Source organism: Myotis lucifugus, unplaced genomic scaffold (genome assembly GCF_000147115.1).
Source record: "Myotis lucifugus unplaced genomic scaffold, Myoluc2.0 scaffold_186, whole genome shotgun sequence".
In the NCBI taxonomy this organism is placed as follows: domain Eukaryota; kingdom Metazoa; phylum Chordata; class Mammalia; order Chiroptera; family Vespertilionidae; genus Myotis; species Myotis lucifugus.
The window spans coordinates 311,906-319,676 of record NW_005871234.1 but is presented as its reverse complement, the minus strand read 5'-3'; positions in this window follow the sequence as shown (position 1 = coordinate 319,676).

Sequence of the window (7,771 nt, the reverse complement as noted above, 5' to 3'; positions counted from 1 at the left end):
ACACACACACCACTCCTCCCGCCCTAGCTTCCTCCCTCCTAGTCTCAGTGGTGAAGGTTTCCCTCAGGCCATTTTTTTTTCATTCTTCTGGCAGCCAGAGCCTAACTGTGAAAACCCAGCTCTCCCTGGCCAGGCCTAGGTTATGTAAGAGGCCCAGAGGCCCTGTGGGTGGGGCAGGCAGAGCCCCTACCTCCAGCCTGAGGCCTCTTCCCACGTGGGGCCCTTCCAGTCTCTCTGTTCTTGGTCACCAGGGCCATTCCTGCCTCTTCCCTACCCCCCCAGCCTCAAACTCCCTGCCCACCCACAACACCCTCCTCACTCAACATATGATCTCTGCCAATTCATCCATCCCCTCAAAACCAGCCTTATCTGACCTGGTCAGGATTCTTATGGAATCAAATATGCCCCGTGCCCTCCACCACTGCTGTCCCCTTAACGCGACTCAGTCCCCTCCCTGCCACTTGCGTCTGGATGATGCAGAGGAGCAGGCTGCTGTCCCCAAGGGCCACGCCTCAGTCTGAGAGGATGCTCTTCATTCCCAACCTGGGACCGACAGCAAGGCCCAAACCGCCTGCCACCCAAGGGAAGGAAGGGTATGAGCAAGGAGAGGCTGGCCACAGGTCCCCCAGAAGGCTTCTCCAGGGACATTCTTCACCCCACCCCCACGCCCCTGCGCTTCCGCTGCTCCAGGCATGCTCGCAGGCTAAGACCCTGACTGTGTGGGTCTGAGGGAGGGAGGTCCAGCTGCAAGGGATAAAGTCAGTCTTCTCTAGCCGTAGGCCTTGAGAGCCAGGGTGCAGAGAGGTCCACAGCTATGTCTCTCTCCCCTGGTCCCAGTCAGGATGGGTGTCTGAGACCCACGCTACTCTCCGTCCGTGCGCCAGCGCTAGGCCCTTAGGGCTTGCCCGCCCCTGGGCCCAGTGGCCTCCCGGGGAGCCTTGCCAGCCTCCGCCCCGAGGTGCGTGTGTCATTTCCTGGTTCAGCTCTCAGAGGGCAGCTCTATTTCTGCCACTTCCACGTTCTTGGCTGGCACCTTGCTGCTGCTCCGAGGCTCCGTGGCAGTGGGGATCCAGGAATGACTGCAACTCTTTCCTGGACCCTGGACAGCAGGAAAGGGGGATGAGGGTGTGGAGGAGAAGGGTCCCCTGCCCTGCCCCGTTTTCCAGGCCCAGCCACGTACTTCCTTGTCCCCTCGTTTCAGTAGCTGGCAGAGAGTCATAATTGAATTTGCAGGAGGGCTGAGAACGAAGAAAGAAAACCCTTCATGGGCCTGGGATTAATTTATCCCTGATGATGGCCACATTCGCACGCTCCTTTCTGCTTAGGTTTCCGAAGCCTATTCTGACCAACAGTGTGAAACACACACACACACACACACACACACACACACACACACACGGAGAGGAAGCACACGTGTGCCCTGCGTGCATGTTGCCTGTGTGTGTGCCTGTGCCGATGCCTGCATTGGTGACTGTGTCTGAGAGAGCACAGTGAGTCCTGGGGGTGTGACCGTCTGCACCAGTGGGTCTGTATGGGTGGGGGCTGGGCGTCTCTAGGATGCACATCTGGTGACAGGTGGGATCACTGTGGTCGCGCCTGCTATGAAAGGAGAGCCTGGACGTGGTGGCCGCAGCACGGTGGTGCGGTGAGCCTGCCAGGGTCAGGGCGGCGGCACGGCTCCTCTCAGTCCCTTCCACATGCAGACAGCAGCCAGCCCAGTTCTTCCCGGGGAAGAGATATGGAGTCGCGTCACCGCCACACGGGAGGAGCTCTCCAGAAATGGGGAGCCACCTCGCACCTGCCTGTCTTCTTCTTTAACACTCTCCCTCCTCCCCAGTACTCAGCCAGCACACACAGTCTTTTCAAACTCAATTGAGCACCGAGAGGAAGCTGCCAGACTCAATCCAGGGTGATGGTAGAAATAAGGAGAACCAGCCAGGCTAGGCAAACACTTTGGCCCCTCTGCCCTGGAGCTGAATCAGCCACCGCCCCCCAACCCCACCGCACCCCCAAACACACACCAGGCAGCCCTGCAGAGTGAAGGGACATGGAGTCCACGGTGAACTCCTGGGTTATGAGGAAAACAGGGTGTGAGACTTCCCCAGCTGGACGAGGGGGAACCTGAGGACACGCGCACACAGGGTGATTGTCTCTGTCTCCAGCCCATATTCTCTTTCTAACTGGGTAAGCCTGGGAGCCGGAACGGGGGTGGGGGCGCCGAGGGGAGCCAGCTCTGGAGGAATGATGTGTGAGGTCCTGGGCTCTTTTCCGTCCCCAATGCATGGTCTTTGTCTGTCTGTCTCCATCCTCACCATGTATCTGTTCCCCTACATCTGTCTCTTCTGGTGTCTCTTTTACACACCACACACACACACACACACACACACACACAGCAGGAAAGACCGAGACCAAAACAAAGGCAGCAAAGCAGGGTATGAAACCCACGTGGGGCAACCACAGGCACGGGAGCTGCACTGCTGTCCCAGAGGAAGGGACAACAGAAATGGAGACAGGAGGGAGGAAGTTTCCACTTGTCACGTCAGTATCTCAGCTGCCATTGAAGGACAAGCGAGTGCGTCAGGCTGAGCGCTGGCCCGGACCCTGTTCTCTCCCACAAGCAGAACCTGTGTCCTGGGCTGTCCCCATGTCCCAGTCACAGGTGCCCACCTGGCTCCTCTGAAAATCCCATAATCCTACATTTATGAAACACATGGAGAGAGGATTGAGACAAGGTTTGTTCCCTGGGGATGGAAATGAAATGGGGGTGTGGGAATGGGCCCAGGGGCGAGCCAGGCTGAGCTCTGCCTGTGGCCCCATCCTGGGCTGTCCACAGAGCCCTTGAGAAGGAACAGAAAATGGAGCCTGTGTGTGCGCACAGAACATCTATCTCCAAAGCCCCCGCAGAGAAAATAAAGGCTGGGGACTGAGTCGTCCAGATATAAAAGGCTTATCACGTTTTACTGAACCGTTTTTTAACAGATGAGAGTGATTCTCCATGTTGTGGCGAGAATGGGTCTCAACTGTGGAGCATTAACTGAATTTCAGAACATAAAAATCCCATTTGAAGTGGCTCGGGGGGCCTGGGCGTTTAAAGAGAACTTGCAATGAAACACTTGTTGAAATCCCTTCCGTGAACAAAGCAGACATCTCATTAAGCTTGAGATGTGATTCTAGCCCAGAGGCACAGGCTGAGGTCGGGGAGGAGGGGACAGTCAAGCCCACCGGGTTTCAATAGTGGATGGGACCAGGGCAGGTCCGAGGAAACACCCCAGAGGAAGGGGCCACGCTCAGACCCAAGCCGTGGGCAAAGGCCAGGCCTGCAAATGGTTCGGCTCAGCAGAGCAGAGGGAAAGGCAACAGACGAAGCAGGAAAGGCAAGAAGCAGGGGCCTCTGTGGGGGCCGGGCCCTGTGCCAGTGCGGTTCACCTCCCCCCTGAGGAATGCCAGGTCCAGCTTTGCGTGCCTGTGGACAGTGGGTAGGGGAGTGGAGAAGAAGAAGGCTAAGGGAGGGACACTTGGCTTTCAGTGATGTGGACCTGCTGGGACCTGATTATCAGTGGAGGTGACGGTAATGGGGAGAGAAGTAACTTGATCCAGAGAAGATTCAAGAGCCTGAATCTGTGGGATCAGGGGATCGGGGTGAAGAGGAGGTAGGACTCAAAGTTGCCTCCACACGCCCAGCTCCAGTGGTTGGGAGTATGGAGGGAACAACAGAGCAGAAACAGTGTTCATGGGGTGCAGGATGGAGGTGTTGGGTGGGAGGTCTTGAGTGTGTGGTGCCTATGAATCACGCTGGGGAGATGCCCATTGGGAAAGCAGCTGCAGCCCAGAGCAGACCCGGGCTCTGGACAGTCATCGAGGCCACGGGAGTGCCCGAGGCTGCCGAGGCGGTGTGAGGGTGGGAAGAAGAGCAGTGGGGGCCGGAGAACAGAGAAGGACACCAAGAATGAGGTCAGAGAAAGGGGAGGAACATCGGGGGGACAGAGAGGACGTTGTACCACGGAAGCCAGAGCCTGAAAACATCTGAAGAAGCAGAGGACGTTCAGTGCTGCCAGCTGCTGCCAAGTGTTGGGGAGGGTGAGCGTCCACAGATTTAACAACCAGGGCTACATGGGGCCCTGGTGTGAATTAGAAAAAGGTGCTCTCTCCTCAAGGTAGTTTACTTCTATCAGAAAACTACTGTAACACACTGCTTTTATTAGAGCAAAACGCTTTACTGCCATCTGTGGGAAAATTGTTATAATAAATAATAAATGTATGATGCCTTAGATGTGGTGCCTGTACACGGCAGCCCTGCTTATTGGCAGCTGCAGTAAAAATCAGTCTTCAGGGGAGCAGAACGCAATTGACCAGGAAGGATGCTTGAGCTGTGGGTAGTGCACTCCCCAACCAGAGAAGGTTCAGCAATGAGGAATTTACGAGCCCACATAACAAGACATCTGGAGGTGGGGCAGTGCCAGCGTCGGTTCTTTCTCAGTCGCCCCCTGGAGCACCAGGTCCTTGCCATCCTGTGTGTGTTGGCTTTCTTCCTCAGGCTTGTCCCTCAGCATCACAAGATGGCAACCATGGCTCCCATCATTACATTTCTCCCCAACAAGATTAAAAGGCAGGTGAAGCAGCATCTCCCTGTGCGTGTCCTTTGTCGTTGGGAGGGGGGATAAAACTTTCAGAGAAACTTTTATCCTGCCCCCTTACCCCCCATAGCTACCTCCACCTTCCCCTCACTCCCATTGGTCATGAATGAGTCACATGCCTCTTCCTAAGCCAATCACTGGCAAGGGTACTGGCTTCACTGTGACTGGTGTGGGCTAATAAGACACTTCGCCCTAGGGCTGTGGCAGCCTCCTTTCTGGGCACATGGCCATAGGGAAAGGTGAAGGGTATCACCAAAGAGGAAAAGAGAGGGGGTGGCTATTGGGAAAGGAGACCCACAGAGTCTGCCCCCTGAATAAAGTCGGACCGCAGTGGGTGGAGGAATGAGCTCGAGGTAAGGAGACATAGAGACAGCAGGTGTAGATGATGCTCTCTACAACTTCAAGATGAGAGACATGGGGGCAGGAAGGACATTTTGATTGTGCCCTAAACATGCCTGAAACTTCTTGTCCAAAACTGACTTCGTGATTGGTACCACCACTCATAAAGCCAGACAGTTGGGAATCATTTTGAATTTAACTCCCATCCCACACACCCCTGCCCCCTTCAGCCCTAACTAGTTAATCCTACAGGTCTACCAAGTCTAATCACTCAGTATCTCTAGAATCCACTATCTCCATGCCAGAGTTTTACAACAGCAGCACTATCAGTATTTTAAACTGGATAATTATTGGGGGCGGGGGCTGTCCTATGCATTAAAGGGTGCTTAGCAGCTCCTTGAAGCTAGTAGCACCCTCACCCCCCAACCTTCACTCTTGACTATCAAAAACATCTCTAGACATTGCCAAATGTGCCCTGGGAGTGGTGGGGGGAATTGCCCCTGGTTGAGAACCACTGCTCTGTGCTCATGTGCAAATTTGGCCAGTCTTTATGCACACTCCGTTCCCTCTCTCATCTTTTCCACCCTTGCCCTAATCCTGCAACCCCTGTTCATCCATCAGTGTATTATAATTGATGATCTACTTATGTCTCTTATCTCCTTAGTTGTGAGCTCGGGGAACCATGTTTATCTTGCTCAACATTGTATCTTTAGACTGTAGCACCCTGCCTGGTACACAGTTAGTATATACACTGAGTGGCCAGATTATTATGACCACCAGACATTTGTAGGCAAATTAGCCATACACTGCATCATATGGAATATGGAAGCCGAAGGCCTGTTCAACACTTTGCTGTCTGCAGTTACCAAGATAAAAGGTATCCAATTCGCACAGGAACACAAGGATTGGACAGTCAAGCATTGGAAAGAGGTCATGTGGTCCGATGAATCACGTTTCCAGTTGCATCATGCAGATGGCAGAGTGAGAATTTGGCAGAAACATTATGAAAGCATGTACCCCACATGCATGAGTACAACCCTTCAAGCTGGTGGGGGCAGTGTTATGGTTTGGGGCATGTTTTCCTGGCATGATTTGGGCCCTTTAATTCATGTGGAACAATGTCTGAATAGCACAATATACCTAAGTAACCTTGCTGATCAGGTTCATCCTGTCATGTTGATGGCATATCCCAATGGAGATGGCTTCTTCCAACAAGACAATGCGCCATGCCATGGTGCTCATATTGTGCAGGAGTGGTTTCAAGAACATGAGGAAGACTTTACCTTGCTTAGGTGGCCCCCACAATCACCAGATCTCAATCCAATTGAGAATTTGTGGGACGAAGTTAAAAGAGCCATCAGGCAGCTGGTTCCACAACCATCAAATCTCACAGACTGGACAGTGCTATTCATCAGGCATGGTGTCAGATTCCTCGCATCACCTTTTAACATCTCGTGGAGTCAATGCCAAGAAGAATCGCCGCAGTATTGAAGGCAAAAGGTGGCCCAACGAAGTACTGATGGGGTGGTCATAATAATCTGGCCACTCAGTATATATATATGGATAAAAGGCATGAATGAATGAATCACTTCTGCCCTGCCTTTCAGATATTCCCCAGTTGGCTGTTGGACTAATAAACCAGCCTTTAGAATGGCCCTCAGCAACTGGCCACACAGCGTCGTAAGCAATTATTCTTCACCATTTGTGATTACGGACCTTGTTGAAGACTGGGGGAGATCACTAGACCTTCACCTCCTCAAAGGCCATAAGAACTATAACCTGAAGCCCACCCACGTGTACCCAGTGGATTCCCGTTTCTTAAGATAAGCCCTAAGCTAGAATTTTCCCAAGTCCAGTTTTATGTCCTTCTGTGTTCTTCCTTGCCTCCAGGATGAAGTTCTAACTCCAAAACTGCACATACAATGCCCTTCAACGCTTGGCCTTGCCCTTCCAACCCCTCTTCCCTCCCATCTCAGCATGCTTTCCTGCAGGCTCCCTCTCCCCTGACCATGTCCTGAAGCAGCCAGGCTCTCTGACAGCTCCAGACTTTCCCTCTACTTCTGTGGCCCAGCATACTTTGACCCGCTTCGTCACAGGGCCTGTCCAACATTCTGCTCAGATTCGATTTGTTCTTTTTATTAAAAAGAAGTTTTTATTGATTTGGGAAAGAGAGATAGAAACATCAGTGAAAGAGAAACATCAATATCAATCGGCTGCCTCCTGCACACCCCCTGCTTGGGATTGAGCCTGCAACCCAGGCATATGCCCTGGCCCAGAATTGAACCAGTGACCTCTTGGTTAAAGGGTCGATGCTCAACCACTGAGCCACACTGGCTGAGCAGATCATATTTATTCTTGAGGTTCTCCTGCCCTCCCTACCCCAGGGCAGTGGGTGCCCCTTCTCTGCTGCTCCCAAAGGAGTAAAAATAACCATGGTTTCCTAATACACTTTTCGGAAGCCTCGGAAGGTTAGGAGTCATATGTAACTCACTGCTGTACCCTAGAACCTGCCTTCGGGCTGCCATTTGGAGGATCTCATAAATGTTTGCTGGTCTCCTCACCATCCACTCCCTATTCCCCTTCGTGTTGCTTGGTGGCCTATACCAGGAGCAGCTTTCACCCCAACTCTAAGAATAAAGCCGGTTTTAGACTCAGCCCACCCTGATGAGCTGAGAGAGAATGCAAGCGCTTGGTGACCTAGTTGAGGACTGAGATTTTGCTTCCATAAAGCCATTAAGTTCCCTTTACTAGTCTGAGTAATGTGTTCTATTACATGCAACTCAGGACAGCAAGAAAAA